Source organism: Drosophila biarmipes, chromosome 3R (assembly GCF_025231255.1).
Source record: "Drosophila biarmipes strain raj3 chromosome 3R, RU_DBia_V1.1, whole genome shotgun sequence".
Classification (NCBI taxonomy): domain Eukaryota; kingdom Metazoa; phylum Arthropoda; class Insecta; order Diptera; family Drosophilidae; genus Drosophila; species Drosophila biarmipes.
The window spans coordinates 18,711,486-18,724,684 of record NC_066616.1 but is presented as its reverse complement, the minus strand read 5'-3'; the positions used below and the strand labels follow the sequence as shown (position 1 = coordinate 18,724,684).

General features: G+C 41.6%; 1 protein-coding gene and 1 long non-coding RNA gene across 4 annotated transcripts in view; one reads left to right on the top strand and one right to left on the bottom strand.

Annotated features, from left to right (window-relative positions):
• The window catches only part of LOC108025203 (uncharacterized), a 99,904-nt gene that overhangs the window by 33,497 nt on the left and 53,208 nt on the right, over positions 1-13,199 (top strand). For all 3 annotated transcript variants that reach the window (XR_006367640.2, XM_017095548.3, XM_017095539.3), the window contains one exon: positions 2,131-2,186. The gene's annotated coding sequence lies outside the window, so the exon portion shown is untranslated. The remainder of the gene's footprint in view (positions 1-2,130; positions 2,187-13,199) is intronic.
• LOC127011550 (uncharacterized) lies at positions 8,128-8,806 on the bottom strand. Its single transcript, XR_007764577.1, has 2 exons — positions 8,685-8,806; positions 8,128-8,545 (listed from the first exon to the last, which is right to left on the bottom strand). It is a non-coding gene; the product is annotated as an uncharacterized LOC127011550 (long non-coding RNA).

Sequence of the window (13,199 nt, the reverse complement as noted above, 5' to 3'; positions counted from 1 at the left end):
TATCCATAGACACAGATACGGATCACAGACCCACATGCCCAACCCGTTCGGTGTGTAGCGTCTAGCTGGTACAGCAAAAAATAGTGAACGCTGAAAATTGCAATTTATATGGCTGCCATAAACAGGGGCTGCAGCACTTTCACTTTTCCCGGAACATTAGGGACGCTTCATATTTTGACCAAAAAATGTGTCTCTGTTTTTTTTCGGTAATTGCATTCAGAGCGTAGCACTCGCAGGTCCCAGGAGGTACCTTCGAGCCCCGGGGTCGTAAAACCCCTTCCCAATGTCGCGACTCCGACCGCTGGGCTCGCAGCCGGAGATCGCCTCCGACGTTCCATTTCCGCAGCAGGCGGCAGGATATTAGGATGTCTAAGATTTTTTAGATTTTTAAAGCGAGGAAAATATTCTAAAATAATTTTGTATGATCTAAGAGCTGCAAAATTATTAATAAAATATATGCAATAAAGAAAATTAAAAAATAAATAATTTTAAATTGTACATTTTTTAAAAAACTAAAAAAGTATACTTAAAGTAGCTCAACAACATATTTATAGCCACTGTTCTAATTTACCTTGTCGTAAAGTAAATGTTTAGATAGCCTAAGTGGATGTTCCGTGTCACTTTGAAGCTTATATCCATTAGGTACATGACTTGATTGAAACTGCTGCTCCTCCGTGTTCTTAGGTTCTGCCCTGGCATTTCAGATGACACCTCCCCTTAAAAGTTCTCCACTTTCTCGCGAGCTACTTCTCCGAAGATTGGTTCCATCGTGACCCTTGTTACGATAACAACGAGCCTACATAAATAAATCGAAACACCAGTGAATCCAACAAATCAACACGCCCAGGGCGGGGAAATACATATACTTATGTACTACGAAACGTTTTTCCTTTTTCCATGTGCCGCGTGCAGCTAATCTTCTGAAAACGAAAAATATTAATGAGCCAAAGTTTCTCTTTTATGGAATTTCGATACTGACAGACAGACAGACACAACCAGAGGAAAACTCCAGCACTCTGGCCTGGACATGTTTGTCATTTACAAGTTGCGCGGCCAATTACTTTGAGGACTCCACTCTCCGGGAGAAATGGCCACGTCTCCGGCGGCTCATTATGAAAATGAAAGCAGGGAGCCATGTATTCCGCCGCAATTTATGCACACGAGCATATTCCATTGGGGAATTCGAGGTCGGTCGATTGCCGTCTGTTTGTCTATCAAACAAGGAAACTAAAAAGTTTTCGCAAAAAGCACACAGACCGGGGAAAAAAACCAATTTGATGGGAACAGGGGCAGATGGCTGATGGCGAAAACAAACAAATACCACGGACACTCGACTCAACAGACTCCGGTGGGCGTAAAATGGCGAAAGACGCTTCGCTGGGCGGGGGCGTGGCAGAGGGCACACGACCTATATGAGCATAAAAGCGCACACATATAGGACACATCATATATGAAGCATCGATGTCGGCGTAATCGAATGAGCGAGGGGTAATGGGGCGCACGAAGACCGGCAACTGGACCCCATGGAATATGAATGCATCTCGAGCATCTCCATATAAATATCCCTCGATGGAACTGCGATGGGTGTGGTATGAGGTCCAGGAAGTGGAGGTCCAATCCCCGGGAAGCAACTATATATTTATTGTATTCCTGCTTTCCGCAAACACGAAAGCGCACTCTGGGCTGGAGGTGGGGGCTAATGGGTTGGGGTTTCGGTGGGCGGTGGGCCGAAATGAATTGAAATAAAATGATAAGCGTGAAATAATAATGAGGAGCGTGTTCCGGCATAAATCGGTTCGTCCTTCGGTGGCAGCTCACTGGTTGGGCTGGAGTCTTTGGGTCCTGGACGGCCATTTGCGTTGTGTAATCCATGTAATCGGCTGTGAAAAGTGTTTTACATGCGAGTCCGCTTGCATAAGCCGGGAAATGGAGCGTAGCTCATAGGAAAACTCACACATGAGCAGTAACTTTCAGCCATTAAGTAACCCTTGCCCTGAAACACTTGAAAGAATTTTATAAAATTTTAATAGAATTTTCAGCAGATGATTTTTCTGTTTATTTATAATCATCATGATATGTCATCTCGCAGTATTAACTTAATAAAAATTAATTTTTCCTATCTCATTCCAGTTTGACTAGCCAACGACCCCTGCTGCGAAAACTTAAACCGACGCCAGCTGCTTCAGGTGAGTCTCCATCTTAGCGTTTTTAATATATTTATATGCACGCCAAATGAAATTTATAATAATGGGACTGACTGTGCATAAAACCCCATCTGCCGACCGTGGACCTAACCAATTGAACTGGGTCGCAGGTGCAACTTAAAAGTCAGCTAAAGGCATGCCTGCCAGCTTCAATTTTTATTTGCCAACATGATATTTGCTAAATTACATTGCCGAAAAGAAAGAAAGGCAGGCGGCGTGTGTGTGCGGCATATGAAATAGTTGGGACCCAACAGTTGTACCTTTTGCCATTTATTTTCCACATCCGCATAAAGATCCCCTCCTTGCTCGATATGAAAAAGGCAAAAGTTGATCAAATAAATGGCGAAATTTCCATATTCCAGCGATAAGAAGGGAAACGTGAAGCTCAAAGATTTCCATCAATGCGAATCGGAATCGCAATGGGAAAAATAGGAATAGGAAAAGGCGGGCGAGTAACAAGTTGTGCGAATCTGTAAAAGGGGGTGATGGGAGGTCCTTCGAAGTCCTGAACTTTGGGCGGTGGATGCGGTAGATGCGCGGGCAGGTACAACACAACCCTCATCGCTTAGCTAAGTAAATGGGTTGGTTCACGAACGTGACTTGGCCTGGCCCCCATCCCCATCTATACCGCCCTGCCTTTGCCTTCGGTTATTTAGAGCACATGTCTCCTCAAGCCCGAGATATTACCAATGGCTGTACTGTGGGAAAAACCACAATTTTAGGTTTTAGAATCTGGCAGAATATGAAATATAGCTTCATAGGTGTCCGAAACAATTCTTCTTTAAGGTTACACTAAAAAAGGTCAAAAAATGGCCAAAAAGAAAATATTATTTATCCACACAAAAAAGTGTAGTATTTTGGTCAAAAAAATAAAAGTAATGGTCCAAAAATGGAGTGTTATACATTGCTGAACTCGTAATCAAATTTCCAATCAACTGGCATTTAAACCTAAAAAATTGTATTTTTGTCAAATTTTTCCAAAAAAATACGATGCTTACCCTAGTAAAAAAGTAAAAATTTTTGATTTTTTAAAATTAGCCAGAAAATGACTGAATATCAATTATCAATTTTGTTAGCTATTGAAAACAGTCCTCCTTTTAGGTTTCGGATTCTTTTTGGACAAGTTACACTAACAAAGGTCAAAGAAAAATATCTCTTTTTAGTCAAAAACAAAAGCCTTAATTTCACATCCAAAAAAATCAGTATTTTGGCCGAAACAAAAAAAGTAAAGGTCCAATTATGGAATGTAATATCTTGTCGATCTCGTAATAAAATATGCAATCCAATGGCATTCACACTTAAAAATTTTTATTTTTGACCAATTTTTGCAAAAAAAGACGATGCTACTTTTAAATAAGTCAAAATTTTCGAAAATTTTTATTTTTTCGGAATCAGCCAGAAAATTAACGCAAGCAATTTTGTAGCTTGTTGGCTCTCCAAAACAGTGCGTATTTTAGGTTTCGGTCTATTTTTAACCAAGCAACTCCAAAAAAGATCCAGCAAAATATCGTTTATTTAAAACCATAATTGTCTTAGAATTCCCTTTTTTTCACCTTATACAGTTTTGACCTTTTATTCCACTGTGCCAGCGCCTTGAATCTTTTGAGGAAGCCGGCGAAAGTCGGTCACGATTCCAAACTAATGAGGAATACACGTAATTACATGTGGTTACGCAATATCAGGAATTTGGCTTCAGGTCGGGCTCAGCCCGTGGCATTTTCGCACTGCCGGGAGTACCGCCCCGCATTGAAGAATCAATGCCCTGAGACAAGCCCAGAAATTTAATAAACACGCAAGTGCACGGAAGTAAATTATCCCGTCAGTCAATTATGTATGTTGCTACGCCCCAAAAGACCGCCCTGGACTTGGTCTGGTTGTCGGTGCTCGGTGCTCGGGGATTGTGGATTGTATATTGGGGCTGATGTCTTGAGACGCCACATAAATACCTCGTTTACTCTCCCCTACTTTCGCCTGTGTGCGAAGCTCCTCCTTTCCTGCTTCATTAAACGCCTGCCGCACTCGCTTCAATTGGTTGCTTTATTTGTGGCTGCAATTTGCCAGCCTTTTGTGCTTTTTAATTAAATGTGCTCTTCCTTACTTGGCCCTACCTGCGCAGTCATCGAAGCCATTGCCAAACCTAATTAAGTGGTCCCCAGATCGTTTCGAAGGAGTGAACTTTGCCGGCATATTGTTTACCTGAGCGAAAATGGAAATAATAAAACTTTAGTTGAAGCAGGTGGAAACAGATAAGGCAGCAATTGGAGTTGAAAAGTTATGGCACAAATAAAATAAAACTTAAAACCAGGCAGCGAAAATTCCATTGAAACCAGAGAAAGTTTATTGTCACTTGGGCTAATAGTTTTAGTTTTAATTTAAGAGACTCTATAAAATAGATTCTTGCTTCCAAATATATAAAATAAATTCGTCGTGATCTTGCAACATCTTCTTATACCATTTTTGCTTATAACAATTTTCTGTTTAAGCTTTATCGAACTGAAATTCAAGGCACAATTTGCGGAACAGGGTTGAGAATAGAGAGTCCTCTATTTGTGCTGCCATGTCTGAAAAGGCTCTAAATAAATAATGAAATTACGTCTGCATGTAAGTGGCTCTGCTTCTCGGTGGACGGGGCTCTTGGATTGGAGTTCATTTGAAATTTTAATCAGCGCTTCGTGCTGCAAATTCCAATTGAGCGGCCAAATTGAATTAATTTGACTAATTTCTCAGATACATTTGCATGGAACAAGCTTCTCCACGGCTTTTCCGCTCTTCGGGGACGACTTGATTACATTAAAGATGCGCAATTAGAAGGCCCAGTCAGTTTGCAGAGACAGTCCGGCGGGATAATGGTAAGGGTTGCCCGGATGAATGGCCATTTGGGCGCAGGGCTGGGCACCGGGCTTCATAAAGTGCCAGAAGGTGTTGCCAATTTGGCACAGCCAACAGCCTTTGGCCCTTCCTTCACCTGTTTAGAGTTTCCAGGGCGGGGGATTAGTTAAAGAGCTGCGCCTCAAGTGAAATATTAACGTCCGGTGGAATGAAAGAATGAGGAAAATTATAAAACCATCTTAAAAATGTCTCTGTTAAAATTGTAACTTCTGAGAATATAATGTTAAACTTAAACTTATCAGCTTAAAAATTTTAACTTTCTTAAAAAAATGTTGAAACCGAGCTTCTAATAATATTTTGTAGGAAAGGTTTCACTCGAAAATTTTCGATACAAGAATAAATAATTTTGTTTGTGTGCATTTGTTTTTCTTATTTTCCCGCTCCGAAATTCCGCAATTTTTGGGGTAAGATACTTGTCTGCTTTCGCCTTTGATTTATTTGCGTCAGAATTCCGAAGGCCGCGGCTAATTAAACAACGAAAAAACAGCAGCACCTCACCTTCAGTGGATCGGCATCAACAAAAGTCGAATCATCTACGAATCGTAAACAAACTTTTGCCGGCTCGACTGGTGGGCGGTGGGCGGGGGCAGCCATAAACAGCTGCACACCGAACGGGTTCAAGTTGAATAAAGAAGCTATTTCGAAGAATGCACTGAAAAAAAACTATACTACTTTTATTTTGATTTTCATAAATATTTCAATCTTTAAATACCTAAAAAAAATGTATCAAACTATTGCTCTATTTTAAAACATTGTGTAATTTAATATAAAATTCCATTTCCATTAAAAAAATATTATAAAGCAACACGAAAATATAAAGAAGTTTTAAAAAGGTTTGTTTTTACAGAAAATTTTAAATTCAAAAATAATATTTTAAAAATCCACTTTTTCCTGAGTGTATTTCGAAGAGGTACCGTTAGTTGTAGGAGCCCACCTATGCCATCTGAAATGGAAGCGAAGACTCACGTAGCAACCACTACGGGAGTGTCGCTGCGTCTCCCTTCCTCTGACCCTGTGCGCATGCTGCGTCCCTGTCGCACTCGCTCGCATACATGCCCAGGTAGGGCGACTCCTGATGCGGCGGCCATTGAAAGCGGCGGCCATTCCCCTCCCCGCCCCTCGCCAACCCTCGCCGACCATCCTCATCGAGAATTGAACTGCGCAAAACGAAATACAAAATCTCTCGCACACGTAACCTGAAATTGACTTGAGCCTGAATCGAGGCAAAAATCTGTTGTTGTCGGAATTAAATTTATATTCTTGGCTGGGCCACACCCGCCCCGCCCCCCGCCGCACACAGCCAGTAGATAAATGTAGAAAAACTGAAATTTGTTTGGGTCCCGGACTGCATACAATTGTGTTTTTGTTTGTGACTCACCATAGAGCAGCACTTTCGGTATATTATTTTTGTATATGCGTGCTGGGGCACATTTATTTACATTTTTTAATGCACCCCAATAAAGAAAACAAAGCACAAACAAGTTTGCTTCCCATTTTTATATTGCAGCGCTGGTTTATTTGTTTTTAAGTGGGCACAACTTTGCCACCAAAAATTGCTCGAGAGTAACTTATGTTTGGCCAGATTTATACGACATTATTTTTTAACGATTAAAGATAAAGTTACTTTAATTTACGGGCATATAACAAAGGATTTCTTTGTTAAAAATATGATAAGGCATTGTGACAAGCGTTTGCGTTTTTAAATAGCACGTAAAATGATTTAACTCAAAGCTTGTCATAATGAAACCAGTTTTAGATTGATTTCATTTATTAAATTTTATTGTCAGTATTAAAGGTCTATTTTTGCCAATATAAGAAGTCAATAAGTAATATTTTAAATATTTATTATCTAGCTGACATTTGCAGTCTTATTTAATTATTCAACAAGAGGGAACTGCCTGTTAATGGAGTCTTAGTATCGTTTATTTTAATTTTCTCATTAATTTGATTGGTATTATTCGTTTTCTAGACTATAAAAAAGCTAGAACTAGGTGATTCCTTAGGTGTGAAGTATTTAAATTTGTTAACTATTTTAAATAATACAGCGGTGTAGATTAGTTGGACTTAGCAATATTAATTTAATCATAATTCTTGTGCACCAATATTTTAAATGGTGAAATATTTTACCATCATTTCCGTTCGCTGCTCCCCGAGTATCTGTGCCACCAAAGTCGTGGCATCGCCCCTGCACAAAAGCCATGAAATATGAATGATGACTCTTGTTGCAGGGGCAATTAACTTGCGGTGCTGCATCGTAATGTCTGCCAATCTGCGTGGAGGGAAGATTGCGATTAGAATGGAGCTCACAATGGAGGGTCGGAGAGTCGAGCGTTGAACCCACCGTTGGGGACTCCTCCGAGCGGGATGCTCGCATAGAAATGGCCACATTTCAGGGGGCAATCCAAGTTGGTCTCTTTGGTTATATGGCCAGAAGCTCGCGCAGCCCGGGGGGAGTGCGCAAACTTTTTGAAAAATTCATATTATTTGTAAGTAGTGGCGGGCACAAACTATGAACTATGAACCACCGCCACCCTGCGTCGAGAGCGAAATTGCGTGGCTTAGTGCGCACCACCAACTTCGGGGAGCAATCGAGGGGCCTTATCAGGGGGATTTATGCCACATGATGGCAGATTGCCAAGCTGCAACTGCCGAACGGCGGGGATAGATGCGGATTCAAATGGCACTGGCTGCGCGTTCGGGGCTTGGCAACATGCTTTTTAGTGTGTCTGTCTCTCCAATGCCTTTCTTTTATTTGCCTTAAGTTTTTCTCCTTTTTCGGTTGCTTTTTTTTTACAATTTTCTTGTTTTTTCTCTCGAGTATAATGGCTAGAAAAAGTTGCGCCATCCCCGAGAGTCTAAGAATTTGCACAGTGGTAAGAGCCTCTTTTAAATAAGTAAATTAATGATTTAAAAGTTAATTTAGTTTTCACATTTTTTGATTGGAATCATTTAATTGACATTTAAAGTGTTTCCCTAGAACGTTTACCTTACAAGAGTTCCCACTTTTAAATTTTTTATACTTAATTGTTACATATATTTTCATGGACATTTATATTTTTTTCGTTGTTAATGTTTTTATACATATCTGAGATATTTTCCTGCGATCCCACTGTGCGGCGCTTGACATTCGGCTTCTGCTGCGGTGGCTCCGGCAGTTGGCATTGCCACCGTGGAGCCAATTTGTTGCGGTTCATCAATATGCCAGGCCGCACACATGCAGCCTGGCCGAAACCACGACCACATCCACATCTCTGGCTACATCCAGCCAAATGGCCAGGCACCGGGAGCCAACCAGAATGGCAGACGGATGCGGATGTGGTTGGGTGGCTCTGCACTCCCTACCCAGATTTACCGCCCCCTTCCCGCCTTTCTTCAATGGTGCCCCTAGGGGAGAACGCGGAGCGGGCGGAGCAGTGGCCGTCGGGGAGCTTAAGTGGCTCCACGTACTGCTGCTGCAAAAAATATGTGCATAAATTTAAAGAATCTCAATTTACTTGGTCCGTGTTCATTTGTGTGCCGGCTGCTGCAAGACCTCGTCTCGTCTTCGCTGTCTTTTCGATTCTACGATTTTGTGCACTGAAAAATAAGTACCTTTCGAAATAACGTTTTAGAAATTTTAATTATTTCTTCAGTAGAGTTTACAGAGTGTAGTGCAGAAAATTTATTGTATTTTTATTGAAAGAATCACTATATACAACATTTTCTGAACAAGGAACAAGATGAATACTTGATGAATTTTATACAGTAAAAACCATCAAAATGACCCCAATTTTTTTCTATGTTCCTGCTCAGCCTGGTGATTTGTGAGCTCAATTATGGTACATTTTCTTGTCGTGCCCGCCCACCCCCACCTCCACAGCCACTTCCACACTTCCCCTGGCTTTCCCGCCCCACCTTGGCCGTGGTCGTTTTTTGTGGTTGTCACTTTGTTATTTATTCAGCGCCATGGAGCAGGTCTGGACCTGGATTTCGGTGAATGGGGACGTGGACGTGGAAGCAGACTCCGCGGACCTGGAAGATACAAGATGGAGCGCTGACACTGAGGCCGTTAATGAGTTCGTTCGTCTTCGCGGCTCCGCATTTGGATGCTAATGAGTGGATGGCATCCAATAAATTCAGTTCGCCGGGCTTTGCTTTTATCGCTCCACTTGCATAATTCACAACGCTGCAGGGTTGCCGTTGCCGTCGATCCACTGGATCCACTCCCCTTGCGGGGGTACAGAGGTCAATAGAAATTTATGGGTCGCATTGTTAACGCCACTGATTACAAATTATTTGTATTGCCCCTACAGCAGTTGGGAGCAGGCCTCCGTGCCCGATTACTGATTGCTGTTTACTATACACGAGGTCCTCTGACAGGGCTCATTGGATGATTTACTACTCCCTGGTCAGTGATAGCACTTCTTGTGTTTTAAGGGTTGCTACTTAAGGCTTTACTGATAGTTCAAACACAAATTATATTGATTAAACAATTTATATTGGTTTATAGGCCTCTTTAATCAGACCCTAGTTAGTTTGAGATAGTTTTAGTCAATAATTAAGCTATTCAATTCTTCCCTGGGTTCTGAATTATAATAAATCCATATGTATGTATTCATCACAGCATAAAGTGGTGTAAGCTTTCACGGTCCCAAAATAAATTCATGATATCAACTTTTAAAAGCGAGTTTCCGATAAATCCTAATGGATTTAGCTTTCTATCTCTTTTACCTCTTTGTCTTATGAAGGTTTGCTTAAAATATTTGTCTTCAAAAAATTATTTAATTTTCTCAAGCAATAAAATTAGATGCCTAGTTTTTATTAAATGGGTTTTGATCTTGGAAAACATCGTAATAAATTTGTTTGCTCTTGCAATTTGTATTTAATTTTATATTTCGTTCTGATGCATACCAAACCCTAAAAATTCATGCTAACCGCACCCAGAGATTTTTGACACATCCCAAGTTATGAGCAAGTAGCACAATAATCTCTTCAAAGAAATATATGTAATGTTCTTCGCCCTACCCTCTGGATAAACCTCAAGGAAAATAGCTTCCAAGCACATTTCCACAACTCAAGTAAATTATCGTCATGAGAAATGTTTTCTCAGTCGGCGGTTCCAATCGCCTCGCAGATACTCGTAATTGTCGGGTGACAAACAAGATTGTTAACCAGATTTCGCATACTCCACCACTCACTCGCTCGTCGGCCATTGAAGCCATGATTCTAATAAGAGAAGTTATATATGTAGGCAAATCTGACGCAACTCCAATGGGAGCGGCACACGGGCGCCACCTGGCGGGCGAACCGGGAGGCTGCCAACAGGGAGATACAAAGATACTCAGATACATTGATAGTATCCTTCAGCTGCAACTGCAGCCTCGGGAGACGAATTCCAACCGGCCGATTTGAACGTGCCGCCAGGGGGCGCTCTCAAGCGTTTATCTTTTGATGGCTGCGGCAAAGCGAGTTTATCTGCCGGTCGGCCATCTTGGATTTATCTGGCAAGCGGGCATTTGTCAGATACTTTCGAAGCGCTGTGCGTCCTTTTCTCGCACATGCGCGTGGCGGCGTTTCAGGCGTGGCAACGTCGGCGTCGACAGCGGCGGCAGCTGCGCCGCTTACGCACACTACTGAACGCACAAACACCATCGCAGAAAGTACCGCCCCGCAGTCCCCGCATCCATGAGATAGGGTCGCAGCGCCCATAATGACAGAGAAAAAACCTTACTTATTTATCGGAGCACACTTGCCCTCTGCGGAACTCGAAACCGGGGACCTCTAGACTCATAGGTAACTCCCTGAGCCATGGAATCGGCGGATTTTCTTTGTTAAACTGAGAATAAACTGAGAAATTTATTAAAAATAAAATCTAAAAGCTTTAAAAATGTTTGATTTAGATGAACAATGTAATAACAGTATAGCTTTTTAAACTTTTTAAATACCGAAACTCTAATTATTTTATGTATTGCCTTAGATATGAAAATAAAACATATTCCTGGTTCCAAATCCATAGCTAAATTTGATCAAAAATGAGAAACGATTTTATAACATTAAATTAATGAAAACTTTTCTTAAAAGTTATGAAATAAAGTAGTTATATATCTTATCTAAGAATATTTTTTGCGACTAACCTTTAACACTTTAAGGGCACTAAAAATGTTCATGGCATGCCGACGGCACTCGAAGCTCGCTTAGAAGTCCCCTGGCTTGAGCTCCGCGCCGCAGTTCGCTGGCATTTATGCAAATTGGCTCTTTTCAGACCACACACTGGCAGCGGCTAATTGTCAATTAGCGAACAAATGCTAATGGCAATCGCCAAAGCCCCATTCTAATGGCGACTCGCAGCCTTGACTAATTGAGGCGTCAATTGCCGGCGTCCAGAATTTATTCCAGCCACGAATTTCAGTTTTTTCCTAAATCTTAAAGTCTTCAAGAGCTGCCCGGCGAGTGGCCATGCTGGCGTATCTCCATGCGAGAATAAACGCAGCTTAATTTGCATAACTGAAATGCAGAATTTATTTTAATTCAGGCATTGCATAAAACGTACTTCTTTATATGCACTCTCGCACACAGCCGCACTCGGAGCTTCCGAGGAGGGATCCAGCTGGAATTACAAGAGCCATTTATGCAAATGCCGGTCTCCGGTCTCCGGACTCCGCACTCTGGGCTCCTCCTGGCCAAGATGGAATATTTCAGTCACGTTAATTCATTCACGTTTAATTCCCGAATAAAGTTCGTAACTTATATCGTGCTCATAATGCATGCAAATTTATCACCCTCCCCGGGAAACGGGGGGCCCTGGGTGGGCATATGCACACTGTGTAGCCAGCCCAGCAGGTGAGTCCATTAAGTGTTCGATTTACATCCGATTGCCTGGCCTTCCTCGTCCATTCTGCCCGCTGATTCATGGAGACTCCTTGGCCCAGGCAGGCCTTCCAGTTCCTGTCCGATTCGCATCCCAGCGTGCACTTTGTGTCCCCTCCTTAACGACTTGATAAGTCGATTCCGGCCCCACAGCTGCCACACCACACACACACACACCCCGAAACACCGGAAATAATTAAAAGAGCCAAAGTTCTGCAATATGCCAATATGGCCGAGGAGACGAATTTCATTAGACAAACTGACAGAATGTCAGCGAGCACAGAACGGGCGGAATCTGCTGGGGATATAAAAGAAAAGTTTGCCGAAAATATTGTCCAACACTTTCGTCGGCCAAATTAAAAAGAAATGCCGGCTCAAGTGCCTCGGGTTTAGTCACCTTTAAGCCCCGTTCCAGTTTTTGGGCCCGGGCCAATTTATATTTAGTCTCGGGCCATGACATTCACGAAAACAAACAGCCGCAGACGGAGTGGAAAGGAATATAGGTATAAGTGTGTATGTATCTCCATAATTTCATATTTGCCGGGCTTATTTGGTTTGCTCTCCTCGCTGCCTCGCTGTCGTGGGCACACTTAGGTGTGTTCCTCCAGCCGAAATAGAAGTCAACATCCAGGCAATTGGGGCACTTAAGGCGGAGCGAATCTCCCTTGGTGCACTGTGGGAAATCGGGAGGGAGAAATAAAGAGACGGAGACACGCAAGGCGGCATGATAAAGGTTGCCTACCATTTAAATAATAATTCTTCATGAAACCAGTGCATCTTATTCTGGCAAGTTAAGACAATATAGTAAGCCATTCAGTAGCTAACATACATAGTTATAAATGGCTTTTTAAGTGCAATTGCTTACATCTTGATAAATATTTAATTTGTTATAACCAGAGAGTGATTCCTTATCAGATTAATATTGTATTAAATTAAATATTTTTATAAATGCCTTTAATTTATTTATTTATTAGGGCTTGCTAATATCTTAAATGGAATCGCATGGTTGGAATCATAGTCACCATAGAGGAGTAAAAATATATATATTTGTAGATACAATTTGGTAAAAAGTAGAATTATATATACTTAACAAATTATCCTTGTTAGTGAAAAAGATTTTATTACATATAAAAAAATGTAAATAAATTACAACTTCTAACTTTCTGATAGCAAAGAGCTACCTGGTTTTTGTTAGTGCACTTCCGTGGAACGTCACTTGCTCCAAATGCAACGACTGTCGTCAGGAAAAGCCAACCAGCA